Source organism: Rhinolophus ferrumequinum, chromosome 20 (genome assembly GCF_004115265.2).
Source record: "Rhinolophus ferrumequinum isolate MPI-CBG mRhiFer1 chromosome 20, mRhiFer1_v1.p, whole genome shotgun sequence".
Classification (NCBI taxonomy): domain Eukaryota; kingdom Metazoa; phylum Chordata; class Mammalia; order Chiroptera; family Rhinolophidae; genus Rhinolophus; species Rhinolophus ferrumequinum.
The window spans coordinates 40,252,324-40,271,883 of NC_046303.1; the positions used below are offsets into that span (position 1 = coordinate 40,252,324).

The 19,560-nt window shown below is 31.6% G+C and overlaps 1 protein-coding gene across 3 annotated transcripts in view; it reads left to right on the plus strand.

Moving 5' to 3' along the window:
• Positions 1-19,560, plus strand: part of SEMA3A (semaphorin 3A) — a 488,784-nt gene that overhangs the window by 163,745 nt on the left and 305,479 nt on the right. For 2 of the 3 annotated variants that reach the window (XM_033088936.1, XM_033088935.1), the window contains exon 2: positions 11,140-11,224. The gene's annotated coding sequence lies outside the window, so the exon portion shown is untranslated. Of the gene's footprint in view, positions 1-61; positions 178-11,139; positions 11,225-19,560 lie in introns of those variants that run through there. The other variant, XM_033088937.1, reaches the window with a different exon arrangement.

Below are 19,560 nucleotides of genomic sequence, written 5' to 3' on the forward strand. Positions count from 1 at the left end.
CGCCACTTCTTGTCCTTTATTTTACTGACCACTAGCAGTTTTGGAAAAAAAAATTCTGCTACTGGATTACAGCTTCAAAATAAAGTAAAAGAATGTGATGCCGGAAGATTAAAAATCTGTTTTAGAAAAAATCAGCAGCAAGTAATAGGAAAGAAGATTCACAGGAGTTCCGAAATGGTAACATTCTCTCTGTCTCTCAATGTTTTCAAGTATTCTTTTAATATGTAGACTTAGAACCCCCTTTTTATCTTGTTCAAGACTGATATTATATAGTAGTAATGTACTTTGTATGACGCAAAACCAAATAAGTTTTTTGTATGTTAATAAGTTAGTGGATTTTTAGTTTGTACCCATATTCTCTATGTTGTGAAATAAGTGCTTTTCTCAGTTTAAGGATTTTAAATTATTATTATGTAAAAATATTAACTGATTTGCTTCCAAATAGTTCATATCTGTGCTATTTTGGTTTTAATTTGGTTATGATACTGAAAATTAAGGAAGGCACATAAAACTTAAGGCAGTGGTCTTTCTAATTCAAAGAATTTTATCTCAGTTAATTTCTTTAAAATGAAAATGAAGAAAATATAAGAAAATGGTAAAAAAAATATTTTTGGTTTGAAAACAGGAAGTACCTTTTAAAAGAAATAACAAAAGAAAACAAGAAAATGAAATTAAAGGAAAAAGACCTAAAATTATAAAAACAAAAAGAAAAAAATAGTAATACAAAATAAGTAAAAAGGAGTAATCTCTATAAATTTAACCAATGTATATATTTAAATTGAATAATCAGATTGTTGGGTAAATTTTTAATTAAAAATTAATAGCTTCAAAATGTCTTAATATTATGATTCAGGTATCAGAGTAAGCTATTTGAATGTAGATAAAATAAGTTTTTATATAAAAATGTTTGAAGTAATTCTTAACAATAAACTTGAAACATTTTCTAAATTTACTTATTTATGACAGGAATATTAGTTGATTGCTATTATCAATATTGTCCTTTATTTTTTGTATTATTGTATCACATTAAGGATAAAATGTGAGAAAAAGTTTAGACCAAAGATTGCTACATAATTGTTTAAGAAGGAGATAAATTACTGTAGGACTGGTTTTAACAGAGACGATATAGATACTTTCTCATTACTTCTTTCTATCCTACGGTTTTATGACAACTACTATAGATGATATTTTAAAAATAATTCAAAATTATATCCATTATTATTGTGTCAGTCATCCAAGAAGAATAGGAAGTATGTAGACTTTGATATTTTGCCTCCATGGGATTTGTACCTTCAGCAGTACAAATATAACCAAAATCTTCAAAATTTAAAAATATCTGGAGGAGAATAGTTCACGTCCGCTCCAGCCTAACAGTCTACACTTGCATATTTTCCTTGTGCAATGAGTTGACAAATTTACCTATTACATTTATGTATCTTTAAATTTCACTTGGTATGATGCTTTGGGGTCTTTTGCTATATGATTTTGATAATATTGATTACCCATTTGGAAATGAATGACTTACTGATCCAATTCCAGGAGCTGGAAGAGTTAGAACATTATTCACAGCAAACAAAAACTTATCCAAATAATATTCTTTTCAGTTAGTTTGTTATTTACTTATTCTTCCTAATTCTATAGAACATAAATGATTTATTATGAGATTTTTAAAAAGTAGAACTGCTTTTTCTATTAGTGTTGCATTGTTCTTTTCTTCTCTTTATATACAGAGAAAACCAGCTTTTATTCAGAAAAAATGGCTTTCTGTCTCATGTGCCAGTTCCTTGGAATTCCTTCTGTGGTATGACAGGACATAAAATGAATCCTTTCTGAAGCAGGCATTGCTTGGCTGAGCAAAAGTGACTATTTTCTCTGACAGGCTGCTTTCTCTCCACCTTTTGTTTCTGTGTACGTTCTATTGTGTTGTTCAATCATTGAGGCTACCCTAAGTTGTACTATGGTAACAAATAATCTCAATATCTAGGTGACTCTATAATAATAAAGTTTACATATTACACATGCTGGATGTCCATCATGGGACAGTTTGGGCTCTGCTCCACATTCTAAAATGAAGAAGCAAACCCTATCTGAGACATACTAATCTCACAGCCAAAAGAAAAAAGCAAAGGCAGAACCAGGAGCTGGATTTTAAACTTCTGCTCAGATGTGGCCCATGTTAGTTGTAGTAGTTACAAGTCGTTGCCCAAAGCAAGTCATACGATTATGTATAAAGTCATTGGTCCTGGAAGGCTAATTCTCCTGCAGAAACTGGCTCAGCATTATGCAACTGCACCTATCTCAACAATAGTACAACCTAACAAAGTCTGGTCACAAATATTCACTTCCCTTTCTGACACGCACAAAAATCCCGTCTAATCCCTGTGTCAGACTCAAAGTCTAGAACCTCATGGTAGCCCGGATGAGGTTCTTAATCTGGAGCACTAGGATCTAAAAGAATGATTTATAGACTCTCTTCTCCCTAACCGCCCCCTAAACATACATAATACACTGTAGTGGAACAGCAAGATACTTTTAATCAGAAAGAGGAAGAAGTGAAGCACATAGCAGTCGCCATGTAGCTCATAGCAATCTGAAATTAGAATGGGCATGACTCTTTCCTGGTTATGGGGAAAGTTTCCCGATTGGTTCCCAGTTCTGATGCCTGCCAGCCATTGTTTAGCCTGTTACTCTCCGTGGTTCTTAGCTCTGCCCTCTGGCAGATCTTTCTCCTTCTTTGGCATCAGCTGAAGAGAGCACTGTAGAATATTCTCCCCTACAAGATAAGCAGCTTTCTTAGCTTAATTTTACTGACAGTAGACATTTAGGAAGCCTAAAATTTATTTTAAATCTTGAACATTCACATCCTCTTTCATTCCAGAGTGATGGCTTATTTGGCTGTGCAACATTCTCAAAACATAGTAGCCTTTTTACTTATAGTATTTTATTTTATTCACAGCCATGCACAAATAACCACTCCCATGGTTTTCTCTCTAAAGTCAGGTCCCTGGAGCTTGTTGGACTTCTAGAAGACTTGTACCATTTTTTTTTTTTTAATTCTACTTTCTCTTAGCGATTCTGTCCAATGGAAAATATTTACTGGCTCCTAACTTACTCAGTGCAGAAATTTTGACAGAGTGAAAGTCACACCCTTGGTTTGCACTTTGCTAAGAGACTGAGTTGTAATTAGTTTTTGTGACTCAAAACTTTCCACAATTTTTTCTTTTACTATTTGGAGATAAGAAACAGCTACATCTCTCAATGTTTCAAGGCCTTTAATTTCAAGTCTCTCTGTTCCTGTTAACTGTGCTTAAGACTAACCATTACCAATGGAGGCATGATCATGCCTTGAAGGCACAGCTAATTTAGGACATTTTCTGCTTTCCGAATCATTACAGTTTACAGTTTTACTAAATGTATTTCTGTCGCATTACATGAGTCGCCATCTTTCCACCCTCAATAAAAATTTTCTCACCACCTACTGCTTGACCTTAGAGCTGATATCATATAATTTCGATTTTTTTACTGTAATCCTTTACTTCCAAACACCAAATTTTATGTCAATCAGCAGAAGCTAAGTTATGCTGAGGTAATTAATAGCGCTAGAATAAGGACTTTTTTAATATCACTCACTATACAGAGGGTGCCAAAAAATGTATACACATTTTAAGAAAGGAAAAACATATTAAAATTGTTAATACTCAATATTTACCAGTAACGAAAGATGAATACAAGTCACATTTTACTTCTGCAATTATAGGAGGTGCTCAAAGTGGTTACCATCAGTGTCCAGAAACTTTTCATTACAGCGAACTACTGCTTAAGCAATGTTGACCAAAGTGCCCACTTACATACATTTTTTGGCACCCCTGGTATATGTATACAAAATAATGGGACAGAGCTAAAACTACCACACAGAATTATACACACACACACACACACACACACACACACACACACATATACATATATGTGTGTGTGTATATCTACATACATATGTATAGATATATATGTGTGTGTACATATATACATATATATACATATGTATATATATGTGCGTGTGTGTGTGTATATATGTGTGTGTGTGTGTGTGTGTATATATATACACACATATATATATACCACATATATATGGTAATTTTAGCTCTGTCCCATTATTTTGTACCCAGACTTAAAAATTAGCTCATATCCCAGGAAAAAGAGTGATTGGCAGAACCAAACTGTGGCCCCTACAGCTTCTGCTCAGAAATATCCCATGTCACTTCCACTCACATTTTGTTTGCCCAAGCAAGTTATATTGCCAGCCTGGAAGTCAAAGGAGTGGGAAGTATAATCTTCCTAATAAGGAGGAAAAGGGTAGAGAAGAGATGGAAATATTTTGATAATACAATCTTATACTTTTGTTTTAGAAGAGACAATGCTTGCAAGTACGTAGAACGTAGTTATGTGATTGAGACCTGCTGATTATTGACTATAATACATCTCAGTTGCTTGAAATGTTTAGATAATCTTTTTTTTTCCTAATGGAGCTAATGCTGATGCTGCTTATGAATATTTGACTTGTTGATATTACTAAAACAACAATAACAGCTATCTGCTTTGGTAAAATAGATAAATCATTGGGAAAAAATATAGTATCTTGTAATATGCAATGTTACATTATACATCTTTAATTTTTATGTCCCTAATGTTTTCAAGAAATTAAATCATAGATATAAAACAATTTTTTCTTACTTAAAATTTTACCTCTTTATCTAATTACAAAATTACGTAGGTTCACTGAGTGAATTCTGAGGGTTTTTTAAAGACATCAGACTATCAAAATGTGTTAAGACAAGGGCCAGGTCTCAAGTGAAATTCAGAAGCTATGGGACACACTTGAAGGGTAGAAAAGTTAAGTGTTGTATTTGTAAGAAAGGTTATCTCTATTGACTCATTATAAACACACTCACTCAACAAACACGCTTTACTTATTACTTAAGTGTAAATCTGAATATGGTTCCATTTAACTTAAGAAGAAAGAAAAAAAACCTGTTTCTTAACAGGTAATTTACAAAATAAAAGTTTATTTTTAAAATGTTTAAAGCACAGAAGAGGACAATCAGTAATTAATTTGATTTATTTTCCAAATGACTATGAATCAATGTTTTTGTTTTTGAAGAATTACAAAACAAATAGCTTAAGTGAAAGGACTTATAGACCTATAATTTCATTCTCACTATAATTTCTACTATTTTAGTCTCAAAATTAGATTTTTTTGACTTGACCATCCTTAGAATTCAAGAGAAAATAAGTATTTAAAAGTATAGCACAGCTGATATTCTCAAAAAGTAAAATAAATAATAATGCACAATTTAATTAGAGTCAAGTGGCCAGTGTGGTCAAAGAGATTGGGTATTTTATTCACTATGTTTCAGAGGAAAAATAAACCTACATTGCAAATAACTTTAGGAGATGTCACAAACATCAGGAGTTTCAAAAATGTTTGTACCAATAATGTTTATAACTATGATTAAGAAATAATAAAAAGAGTCAAAACCTTCTAAGGAATCGTATCTATTCAGAATAAGGGATTATATGTATTTAAAATAGGTAATCATGTATATTCAGAAGGAAATAGCGATTCCAGAAATGTCTTTTTATTAAGCAATTGGGTGATTTAAGTATTAACGTTTATCTCATTAAACATAAAAAAGTATGTACAAGTCAGCTAAGGATTCTCAAAGAAGTGTTTATGTGGGTGTGTGTGCCTGTGGTATGTGTAAGCACATATACATGTGCATATGTATTGTATATAATAATGTATATTTTATAAATTGCATATGAATGTAAATGATGTACATATGTTATGAGATATATGTGAATGAAAGTTTACAAGATAGCATTATTAACATATGAGTGAATTCAAGCATTTAAGTTGTATGTGATTATTTCTATAATTGTTTGTAGAATTTCTGTTTATTTTCAAAGGGGAAAATTGTTTTCAGTATAATATGTTTTTAAAAACCTTTAGGAATGATCTGTTGCCATTGAGATAATTTTGTCATTTTATTGAAATATAAAAAAGATGAAGTTTTAAGTTTCAGGTCTGTATTCTACTCTGCAGATGATTAATGGCAGTTTGGGGTTTAGAAATTACTTACTGAAAGAATAGATTCCATGCAAATATTTTGATCAAATTATATTTATTTTTAGCCTATGTCAAACCAGTATAAGACTGGATGATATGGCCTGTTTTAGGTCTTTTGAAGCCTCGTGTGTAAATTCTTTGTTTTTATAGCATTTGAAATATATTAAATCTACCTTTGTCCCACATTAAGCATTTCTTTTTTTTTGTTTTAAAAATTTGAAAGTACTTAACAAATTTGTCCTTTCATTTCATCATCATTTTCTAATAATTTTTTTCTAATAATGCATAGTTGGGGATACTTGCCAAATAATAGATTCTTAACTATAAAAATCTTTCAATTTAATAATAAGGTTGAGAGGTTAAATTTAATAGGCATTCATGTAAATATTTCTTAATTTCTGATTTGCAAAAATTTCATATTCTAGAAGACATTTAATTTTTCACAACTAAATATTTTTCTGGGACCTGGAAAAGTGTATGTGTATTACCTGAGTAGTTCATTACAGTGCCTAAAGATAGATCAAGCCCAGATGTGTGTACTCTGAATCTTGACTATGGACCTTTAATCCTCTGTTCATGATTTGGAACCTTGAACATCCATGAAGTCTGATTTCGATTCTTACCTCTATCCTTCCTGAGCATTCAGTATATATAACCGTTATCATGTTCATCATATTGTACTGCAATCACTAAAATAGTTGTCTGACTCTCTCTGTAAAATAAAAGAAAGGAGATGGGAGCACATTTATTCATTTACTCAAATACATATTCATTCATACACATACATTTACTTAAAATATATACTTATTATATATACTTAAAGGCTACTCTCTGACAGGCATTGTTCTATTCACAGGGGATATAGTGGAGAATAAAAAGCAAGTCCCTGTTTCCCAGAGGTTGTCTTTTAGCTGCATGCCCATTTTAATTTTGTACCTAAAATATTATCTGACATATTGGCTATGTTTAATACATATTTCTAAATTTATTAATAAGTAATATGTGGAAATTTATAACTAAACATGAGAATGTTTGAAGCTACCTAAATTTTCACACTTTAGTACAATTTAAATAATCAGCTCAGCACATATCTTCAAGTCATTTGAAATATAATACATCTACTAATTCCAGTCAAAATCACTTGAAATTTTCATCATAAATTAAACTTCAATTGGTTAGTGTTTAATTTATTCATACCCATTTCCCAAATTTCCTCATCTTCCCATTCTCTCATGAGAAACAGAAAAGAACAGATGGAGGAGGAAAGGGGGGAAACAGGACAGAGAGAAGAGAGAGAGAGATTGATTTTAAATTTGTAATGACATTTTCTAGAAGTATTAATGACAGTTTTAAGTCTTTGTAATGAATTTGCTATGTTATTTTTAAAGAAAATGACCAGTGTAAGTTTTAATTCATCTAACTCCTAGTAAATCATTGCTTAATGAAAACAAGTATAGCAGAGAGTAGAATTTTATATTTCTTCTTAGGACATCCCAGTAAGAACTAGCAGATTTGTCAAAGTCACAACTCCTTTAGAGTTTCCAAGGGAATAGCAGGATCAAAGAAAAGAAATAGATAAGATAAAGAACTACAATTCATTTGCAATAGGAGTTTCCCATTTAAGTTTCGTTGCTTACTATCATTTTAGAACAGTTAAAAGTATGCTGGTGAGGAATCATTATCTGACACTAATGGAACCTCTTTCGACAGATTTTTTTTGTTGTTGAAAAATTGTATGGTGTGAATTGAAAAAAAGAGCTGTCAGGTTGGATCAGATATTTTGTATCTGCAGGTGCCTGCTTGGCTCATATAATCTTCCCAAAGATGGGAGTAAAAAATCATGTGTGCCGGAATATTTTCTATATTATCAGAGAAAATGCATATTTTCATTTGCTCAAACAAGTAGATTTTAATTGTAGTTGTAACCATTGAATTAAAAAAAAATATCCCATGTGTTAGAATAAATTGTTTTCACTAACATGATGGTGCCATGTAGTCAGATAAGTAAAGTTGTAAAATTTCCATTGTGTAAGTAAACTCTTTTAATCATATTATCTATAGCCATTTGCTGTTTGTTTGTTTTTCACAATATTTTCATTTGATCAATGTACTCTTGCCAACTAGGAAGTTGTGCTCATGCCATAGATTTTTACCAATATTTGTAGTATATTTGTTCATGAGTTCTAATTTGTATATAGTAACAATTACATTTTGCTTTTCCATCTTCCTCCCATCATTCCTCTCTCACTCATTACTCACTGACTATATTGCTATTTCTGGAACAATCTATGCATGAGCTTGCCTTGGAGCTTGTATTTATTGCTCCTTTGGTCTTGAATATTCTTTCCCATGATATCCACATGGTTTCTTTCTTCAGCGATCAGGTAAAATGTTCCCAACTCAGAGAGAGCTTCCCTGACCATAACAAGCAAATTATTACCCAGCCACCTTCTATCCTCTTATTTTATTGCACTTCACATTGCTTGACCTTATCTTACAAATTTGTATATGATTTGGTTTATCGTTTGTATAAAGTTCAAGCACCCTAAAGCCAGACACTTCAATTACTTGTCACTGCTGCCTAAAATAGTTCCTGGTACATAGTAACTTATAAACATTTACTGAATTAATAATAAGTATCTACATCAAGTATGAACAATCAGACCAGAAAGTTTATGAAGCTCTTTATGAAATAATTAGAGCAGTCATTATATCAGAATGAGAAAAAATTCAAATATATAAAAAATGAAGGCCCTTAGATTTGGAACAAAACTTCCCTTTCTTGAGGTTTCCGGTAGTGGAAGTCAAGAGGAGATCAGAATGCTGAATGAAGTATTCTGATCACTCCTCTGAAGGCCCTTACGTCTACATATGCAGAAGATCTGGAAACATTCCAGGAGTGAGGCCACCATCAGCAGGGCTCATGAGATTGGAAATGCGCTTAGTGTGAATTGACCTATAGACTGGCTGTAGGATGGCTCTGGTAAGCCAAAAGGAAGCCCACGCACGGAGTATGTTCCTTATCTACAGGCCACCGCTAATGGAGGGAAAACAAACAAACAAACAAACAGCCCACCTGTTAGCCTAAAGGTATCCATCAGAAGCCAAGAGGAATTCACACATCCATTGCTGGGTCAGAGAGCAGTATCATCAAGAGTCTAGTGGATATCCTGAACCCCTAAACACTCCAGACAGGACCTTACACTATGTCTCTGGGAAAGTCAGGATTGGACTCATCATGCTCACTTCCTTATTTTATGTCAAGGACCAAAAAGTACCCAGAACTTCGAGGTCATTCCTGATTCTTACATTTCCAAATCTCATCCCCTAATTTTCTCTGTGTCCTGATACCCTTTCACAATGTTCTGGAACTCACCAACAAAGCCCCTTCATTTTCAACCGCTTCATGTATTTTCCGATTGTCTTCTCTCTGAATGAAGCCTGGTTCTTCTCTGTGGGTCCTACCTTGTGCTAGCTTTCAAGAGATGGCTATTTCCCTACTGTACCACTTGAATTACTAAGATTGGAGATGGGCAGGGCAATGTTCTCTTTGCTCTTCAATGCCACTTACAGAGCAGTTTTCTTCCTTCTTCCTAAAATCCTCCTAGCTATGATCTCATGGCATTAGTAGATAACACCTGCTATTCCTCTTTATAGAAGTATTCCACCAATTTCTAGTCACTTTCCCTCTTCTATTAAGATTTTAGTTTTAGCTTATTATTGCTCTTTCCAACTCCATTCTTGTATTATAGTATGGTAATGTCAATATCCCATGTAGGTGAGTCTTCAAAAACATTAGTCTCTAAATTACTTGACTCCTATCCCACAGAAGATCTTGTTTTCTACCTTGTAGCTGCCGTGAAATGATTTCACCATCTTGTGATGTATGCATCCAAGGAATATTGAATGTGTCATTGACTGGAGTTTCAATGTTTGCATATATGCTTGGGGTAATAGATTATCTGTTTATTTACCTATGCACCTAGCATAAATGTTTTGTTTAAATCAATTATTTAAGTTATCTCTAATCCTTTACACAGTAAGGAATCCAACAAAAACATATTGTATAAATGCATATAGGATAATATAGCCTATATTTCTCAAAGATATTGTAATGTGTAATAGCCTATGTTTCTCAAAAATGTCAGTAAAAATAGGGTTGGAAATATGAGAGAAATGCTAGTTCAGAATCTGTATTACACTATCTTTATTGACTTGAATAAGATTCATATTATTTAATAAGGTTAATGCTTAGCTAATTAATCTCCAAGGCATATTTTATTTTTGTTTTCACCTAAATTTTTTTCCCATATGAGATAATATTAAATCTTTGGCCTAGATCGGAGTTATCTTTATTTTATTTTCTGAATTATTTTAACTATGTATTCAAATATGAAATAGTGTATAATTAATGTTACAAAGCATCTATTTTAATAAAACAAAAATATTCAAAGCATGATTTTGATTTTGTATTTGAAAAGATTCAGGTATTCAAAATTTCTATTTACTTTTCACATATGCTATATTTTCTTTACTCAGGAGAAGTAACAAAAAAGCTTTTGTGAAAATGAAATCCGGTTACTTGCTACCAGTGCCATGAAATTACTGCTTAGCTGGGTTGTCAGTGTGAGCCTTTCATCATCAGTAGTGAAAAATGTTAATGACATCATAGCATTATGGACAAATCAATAGAGCGTGTTAGAGTTTCAACTAATTCTTAAATAAATCAGTTATACTTTAGCAGAGTCAGAGCCTAAATAATGAATTATTTCAAAGTTCCTCAAATCCAATTAGTGATTACCAACTGTAATTTGTTTGAAGGAGCCAGAGTGAAATGCTTGTCAAGTTCAGTGTCTGCCTCTCTTAATACCTTTTTCCTTCCTGCACTACAGTTTTCTTATGCAAGGTATTGAGGTTGTTGGAAGTAATTAATTTAGTGAAGCACCTATTAATCGATTGCGAACTCTTTGATTTATATTGAATTCTAAAAAGGAACTTGTTTATATTTATAGGGTACTTAAAGTGTCCAGGTACTTAAAATAACCAGCTGGATTGAACAAATGTACCTCAGAAATTAAGAAATTTTCCTGGAAAAAGGTAAGAGATTTTAAAATATGCATGTGTTTGCATGTTAATAAGTTTTGTTGGAAATGTTGATATACTAGATCCTTTCTTTGGCATATAATTTAGAAGATGATTTTAAAAATTAAGCGTACTTTAGGTTTTCACTTATATAGTCTTCTATTCTGTGGAATGATTCAGAAAATCGGAGCGCTCAAAAAAAAAAAAAAAAAAAGTTTGTAGGAGAACCACATTGCCACTTCAAAATGTCAGGCTCTGGATTGATACTATTTTGATTTTTTTTTTTCAATCTTTATACTTAGTAATTAAACTGTTTCTACCATGTTCCCCAGGAGCCACAGAGTAGAGGTAGTTAGTATGTGGGCAGATTGCCATCCATAAAGATTCTTTGGCTAGCCTGCCCCTTCTACATTTCCTGGACCACATATGGTTACTATCAACTAGAATCTATTCAAAGGCTTGAGTGCCAAGCACAGAGGGAGGAGTCAGTTTTTAATGTGTTATGCTATCTTAATTTTGACCTGAGATGTAAGACTGAAATATTACCCTTAAAGTAAAATACAGTTAGGAAATTTAATTCCATACATATTATTTTTAAACCCTCTTTAACTATAACCGTTCCTTGAGATTTATTTCATTGAAAAATGTAGGAAGAAAATTTAGCAACATTAAGCCTGCCATTCCACTGTGCAATATATGTGTGTGTGTATATATATATATATATATATATATATATATATATATATATATATAACAAAATTCTTATTAGAGGGAATGAACAAAGGAATTAAAACATATACTTAAAGACCTATGAGTAGCATATGGTACTGGTAAGAAACAAAATTGAATTACTATTGTTTTTTTCCCCTTTCATGAGTCTTTGAGTAGAATAACATTTATTTATCAATTTTATTTTGATTTTTATTTTAGTAAAATTAGTGAGTTCCCAATTTTATTGGGTCCTTTGAATTTAATTAGATGGTTATTTCTATTTAATTGAATAAATACATTTTTGTCTAGGTTTTTCATATTTAGTATCAAGGAAAAAAGATTTTTAATGAAAACTATATTATAATTGATACATGGAAACATTTACAGATGCAAGACATTTGCCACATAAAGCGAAAATCCACTAATTTGAGATGTACATTGAAACTGTTAAAGTTAATATCGAGTATGGATTTTTAATTTTTTACGGAGCTATATTTTATATTTTTAATATTGTTAAGACAACAAAGACTTCAAATATGACGTCTTTTGTATTGCCAGTTCTCTAATACATACATAAACATATATACATACAAATGTATATACACACACACACACACACACACACACATATATATATAATGAATACATATATGTATTTATGGTGAATATATGTGTGTGTGTGTGTGTGTGTGTGTGTGTGTGTGTATGGTGAATATATATCTATATTCATTATTGGGCTAGATTAATTTCTAACTCCCAAAGTACTATTTCCTGGATACCATTTTTCAGTAGTACATCATACACACAAGTACTAAACCTTTGCTTTCTTTTTCAGTAATAAGAACTTTCTAATTTTCCAATGATAATTGCCTCATTGGGCATTGATAAAGGAAGCAAGTTTCACAGAGTAAATTTCACACGTACTAATTAAAAAGTGTTCCAAATTTATGAAGGCCAAAGTCATACCAAAACTTGGTTCCAATGTCATTACTATCTTTGTCTTTTAATGTATACTTGAAGATCAAGCCAGTTTTTCAAAATTAATTTTAAAAAACTTAAACAGTCCATTTGGATGTCTTAAATTACTGAATACAATCAACAATGAATACATTGAATTGAAATGGGATAGTGAATACTGTTCAACTACTGAATATTTATAAAAGTCAGAGTACCAAATTTGATTAAACTCTGATGAAATTTTTTCCAGATACTGTATCTAATAGAACTATTTGCAGAATTGAACTTAAGATTCTAGGCTTGGAATGACACAAATACAACTTGGGATAGATAAATACCAGTTTGTTGGAAAATTGAGAGCCTTGAGACCTTATTTTTATCAATGTTTATTTCTGTGACAGGGTTACTCTATCCCTTAATTTCTCCCCTTTTTTAACAGCAGTAAACTGAAGATTAATTATTAGCATGTCAAATGTATTATGACATATTTAATATAAGTGATTATTTATATGAGTAGACAAGCAATATATTTTGCTTGTCCTGATAATTTTATTATTTATTGGCTTATTTGCTTAGGGGAAGCCAATAGAAAAAGAACTGACATTTTTTCTTGCTGAATCTGAATAGTTCTGCAATTATTGGCTATTCCTAGATGTGACTCAATATATGTTTGATTCTAAACAAATTTTAGATTAAATATATACTAATACCTTACTAGAAAGCTCATGAAAAAGATTTCAAGGATTCATTTTTTTAAAAAAAAAAAGGCAACAAAAGGAAACTATAGTTAAGAAAATAATATACTGATTTTGGAAGAGAGGAGGATAGGATAAAATTCCATATTAACTAGAAAGGAAAATTGAGAATGTGTGGATGAGAAGGAAGAAGATACAAATAAGAATGCTAAGGAGGACAAGAGTAGTACATATAATTTGTTATTCCACTTGAGGTTCATTCTTATATGAGTATTGAATAACTTTTGTCTGTGTGTGTAGGGAAATGGTTCATATACTAGAATTAAATTATACTCTTGACTCACATAGTTTTTGATTTTCAAACTGAATCACTGTGTAACCCTAAGAAAATTATTTTGCTTTCTTCAATTTTCTCATTTATACATTGGTACTAGTGATACCTAATTTCAGTTGCTTACAATTTTTATGTATTTTGAAATATTTTATGATTTTTAACTGAATTTTGAAATACACAATATAACATAGTTTTCTCTTCCTTTGAATAATTTTAAACTACTATTTATTTTATTTTTCAAAGTGTTCTACTTTTTTCATAGTTGTTTGTCTTATTTTTTTGTTTTAGACTGTATGCTTTTTAATGTGAAAAATGTTTTTTTCTTCTTTATATCTGCCCCCACCTGCCAGTTTAAGGGACAGACAATATTTATTTAATGAGTGACTGAAAGAAAGAATAAGAACTTTTTATATTTATATCTCTATCTATATCTGTATCTGTATCTGTTTCTGTATCTATCATCTATCTATCATCTATCTACCTAGATATGTTGCTTGTGAATTGAGTCAAAATAGTTAAAACATGTAAAATTTTCTAAGCATGTCAATATTTAAGAGATAAAGATTTTTTTTAAATAAAAAGTCCTTTTGATCAAATATGTTCCCCTATTATTTGTCTGCTATTTAATTTTGATTTTAAATAGGTTTTTTGAGTTTGTACCATATTGATATTCCAATCTGTTTTGTAACCACTTCTAAGATTTTAAGGAATTTAAATATCTTTTCCTTATCAGAGAATTCTGTAGATATTTTTAAAAGAAAGCGAGAAAAGGTAGAGAGTTCAAGTGTGCTAAGAAAATTATGCGGGAACTGAGCGCACAGTCAGCTTTAGGAACAAGAAACACTTGGTGACCTGGGCAACCAGCACGCTCTCACCTCATGGGCTTGACTCAGACATCCCTGCTCACCGGGTCAGCAAGGGTGCTTAGATGTGTGGTTTGGCCCCAGAGAGAATCTAGCACATTCTGAACCTCCTCTACACCCAGTGAGGGGGGGGGATTGGAATGGCCCAAAGTAAGAGAAGAATGTTACCTACCTCTGAAAAGCTTCACTGTTTGCATGTTTACACGCATCCTACCAGAGATTCAGACTGAATCATTTACTTATTTTTCTGACTAATAAGACCTTCTTTTCTCACAGTTTTTTTCTCTTTTTTCCTATTTTTTATAATCTGAGCTAAATGTTCTTAGGTTCACAAAATTCTGAGCCGCAGGGAGGGATTTAAGAGATCATTCCATTGTTTACATAAGGAAACAAAGGAGAAGATAAATAAATTACAGAGACCCAACCCCAAACTCTAATTCTAGAATTCTTTCCTTTATATTATCTATCTTACTCCCAATACACTCCTTTTTCTGGACGTTCTTTCTTATTTATTTTAGAATTATCTGTTGAGAATTTCTATTATTTGTCAGCATTGTCTTCGAGTGCAACTTATATGTGTATAGACAAAATAAAGAGGTGACATACTCTTCTTTCACAAAAGAAAGACTGTCAGTGGGTAAAAATAAACAAGTCAGAAAGATTGCATAGTAAGAGAAACACACACAAAGTACACTCCTTCAGGGAACAGCCTTGTTCAAGGAATAACATTTTATGGCTGGCTAAATATTTGTTGATATATATGCAAAAGGCAAAACATTGCACATAGCTTTTATCTTTGTGCATTCCTTGAGATGTATATGGTTTCTTTGGATGAAGCCTCTCTATGTATCTATTTTTCCTTACTAACTTTTCTGAGGATGATTTAAGTAATATAAACTGCATCTATTTTAAAGTACTTAATTCTAATTCTGAGTTTTGACAGAACGTATACCCATGAAACTACGACCACAGGCAAGACACAAATTCTGGAATGTAAAATATATGTGTGTATATATATATATAAAATACATACAATACATACATACAATATATACATACAATATATACATACATATATATATATATATGGTGCCAAAAAATGTATACACATTTTAAGAAAGGAAAAAATTGTATTAATTGTAATACTCAATATATACCGATAACAAAAGATGAATACAAGTCATGTTTGACTTCTGCAGTTACAACAGGTGCTCACAGTGGCTACCATCAATGTCCAGACATTTCTGATTACAGCAAACTACTGCTTGAGCTACATTGACCAAAGTGTCCACTTGTCTACATTTTTTTAGCACCCCCAGTATATGTATTCTAAAACTTTGGCTTAAGTATCTATCAGAGGGTACAATTACAAATGTGTTTACTTACTAGTTGAATTGTTTTACCAAAGAGAGCAAAGTTAGAGCAGGAAGAATTTTTTAGAAATCATTCTGCGCAATTAACATTAGTGTAAGAATGAAAGAAATGAAGAGAGAGGAGCAACATGATTTGTCCCAAATAAACATAGTGACTAGAAAGCCTAAGTATAGAAATGAAAAATTTTAAAAGCTGTAAAGACACTTTCTACTGCAAACATGTGGACTTCATTTCAGTTATTATTCCGCCTTAAAAAATGAATTCATTTGAAGAGTTTTGCCTCCAGCAAAAGATAAATTATAGTAGTCACATTTTGTGAATGGAGGAAATCTTCACTTACACAGGCTGATGACTTAGTTTAAGAATATCCAACAAAAATTTAAAAAAAAATAATGTCACTCATTTAACAATAAAATTATAAGCATTTTGATTAATGCATATTTTGAATCAAGAGATCATTAAGTAAGAAAAATAAAAAAAAATTAACATCCATAAATGTATACTATACAAAGGTCCTACAAAAAGCAGTGAGAAGGGCCTCTAGCATTCTACACTCACAGATTTAAACTTGAAGCTGAACTATTCTTAGCTCCACGGAGGAATTGTGAAGGTAGGAAAAAGGGTTTCAAGATTAAGCAACAAAAAATTGTAATGTCAGACAGAGAAAGACAAATGCTTTATGATCTTACTTATGTATGGAATCTAAAAATGCTACACTCACAGAAGCAGAGTGGAATGGTGGTTACCTGGGAAGAAGGCCGGGGGAAATAGATTTTGCTTACAGGGTTCAAACTTTCTGTTATGAGTAAGTTCTGGGGATCTAATGTACAGCATGGTAACTATAGTTGACAATACTGTATTATATACTTGAAAGTTGCTAAGAGAATAGATCTTAAATGTTCTCATTACACACACACAAATGGTAATGATGTGAGGTAATGGATGTGTCAACTAACCTTATTGTGGTAATCATTTCACAATACTAAATACACATATCAAGCCTTTAGGTTGTACACCTTAAATTTACACAATGTTTTACATCAATTGTAGATCAATAAAACTGTAAAAATATTGAGCAGCCAATTAATTCAGAGATATTTTCTGAACAACTTTCTGTTGGGGATGCATGAATATGAGATATGATTCCTTCCCTCAAGTATCAGGCAATTTAATTGAAATGTATCTTTCTTACCATTTTAAGAGTTCAACATTCATTTCTGGCACATTTAGAGTATACCAGGTATTATGATAAATTATTGGTAAAATAGAATTAAAAATATATGTCCTACAACCAAAAGAATGTCATCATGGGAGCAATATAGTAAAATTTTCAATAAAATAAGTTAAGTCCTAAGATGGCAGAGTGCCTACTTCTCAGTTTTTACTTAGCCTTCATATAACTCCCATGAGAAAAACACAGGAATTTAATTGATTTAATTATAGTGATAAACATAGACAAAAAAAAAAAAGAAAGAAAGAAAGAAAAAGAAAAAAACTAACGTAAAGCTGGCCAAAGCATATAAATCGGGAATTACAGCAGACCAAGCTATAATGTGCAGCAAACGTATGAAAGGATGCTAAAGCTTACTAATGGGGGACTGACACTTTCAGCAGTAACAAGATACCATTTTTCTTCCATCAGGTTTGTGAAAATTAAAAAGAGGAAAGCTAGTCAATGTTTTCTAGGGTGCTAGGAAGTAGGCACACCTCTTGCTGGAGGGAATACAAATGGCCATGAATTCATGAAAACTAATGAAGAAATATGTAGTACTGAAATAAAAATGCATACATTTAAATAAAATAACAACTAACAAACAACTAAGACAAACAAACAATGACAAAAGTAAATAACCTCCCCCAGGAGTATCCAAAATGTTCACCACCAAGGAAGAGTTAAGTAATGTGATTTTAATTCATACTATTGAATATTATATGTTGCTTAACAGTACAGGTCAGCCCTATACATTTGACTAGAGGCCTATTCATGATATATGTTTCATGAAATACCCATTTTGCTAAACAACATTTATGTTGTAATACTGTTTTTTAACAGATAGCATAAAACTCAATCTATATGAAACATATACCTTTATTATTAACATAATGTAGGTGTAAACATAATATAGGTATATATGTTTTCCTCGTGTGAAGAAAAATGTGAAAGAGGCTGCTGAAACCTGAGGCATGAAGAAAGGATTTAACATAAGGAATTTAATTTTAATATTTCTTATGTAGTTTCTTATATTTTCATTAGTTGAGGCAAACACATATTTATTATGTTTCACAATATTAATTATAACAAAGCACATAAATATTCTGGGAAATAATGAGATCAATGCACTTGAAATATTTTTTTAGATTACTAACTGTTTGTCATTTATAGATCAGTGGATTTTTCCCCATCCATTCATATAGGTAATCAAGAAGTTGAAGATATATAGGTAATCAAGAAGTTGAAGATATTACTCTTAAAATTAAGAGTTTTTAAACCAAAGTAGATTTTTGTTTGTTTCTTTGAAGTTTTTTTTTTTTTTTTTTTTTCAATCTGTGAATTAATTTGGTGTCTTTCATCCCAACTACTGGTAGGTAGGTTGGAATAGGTACTATTTCTCACTTTACTTGCCCTGGTCCATACACCAAATATAAGAAACCCTACTGATTAATGTTCAAACGGAAGCTATAACATATCTACATCAATCAAAAGGCAACTGTGAGAAAGCAACTCCAACTCCTATGAGAAGATACTCTTTCAAGAAATTGAAGTGCTGCTAACCTGGCTCTGAGTAGGTAATTATGTCAGTCCATCCCAGGGCACTACTAATAAACCCGCTAGGATGAGGCTTCACCGAAATGACTGGACCAGATGTTTGAATTTTGATTACATTCACGATGGAAACATTCAAAACTATGTGCTTTAATTATAGACATGGACATAATTATTTCACTGCCTCATCCATCATGCTGCCAAGGCTGAGATTTTTGTAACTACTGCTTTGTCCAATGCATTAGTAAACAGACATTCCACAGTTGTACTACAACTGTTTTCAAATTGCTACTGGTATATAATTTGCTTCAAGAAATATGTAAATGAATATTCACATACATACATTGATATAATTACCAATTAGCTTTCTACTAGCTGGTCTACGTGAAAAACTTTCAGAGAACCAAGCAAGATATTTTTCACAATATAAATAACCTAATATATATATGCTACACATTGACTTTTAAAATATGTCAAAAAGCTTTTGAAAGTTAGAGCTAATTATAATCTTCTAATAGGAAGTGATGCAAGTCAGTATCATTTTTATACATACTTTATTTACACATTCTTGCAACTACTGAATATTGTAGATCATAAAGTCACTACTGTTATACCTTCTGTGGTCAAGTTTGTTGAAGAGAAATTAGGAATAA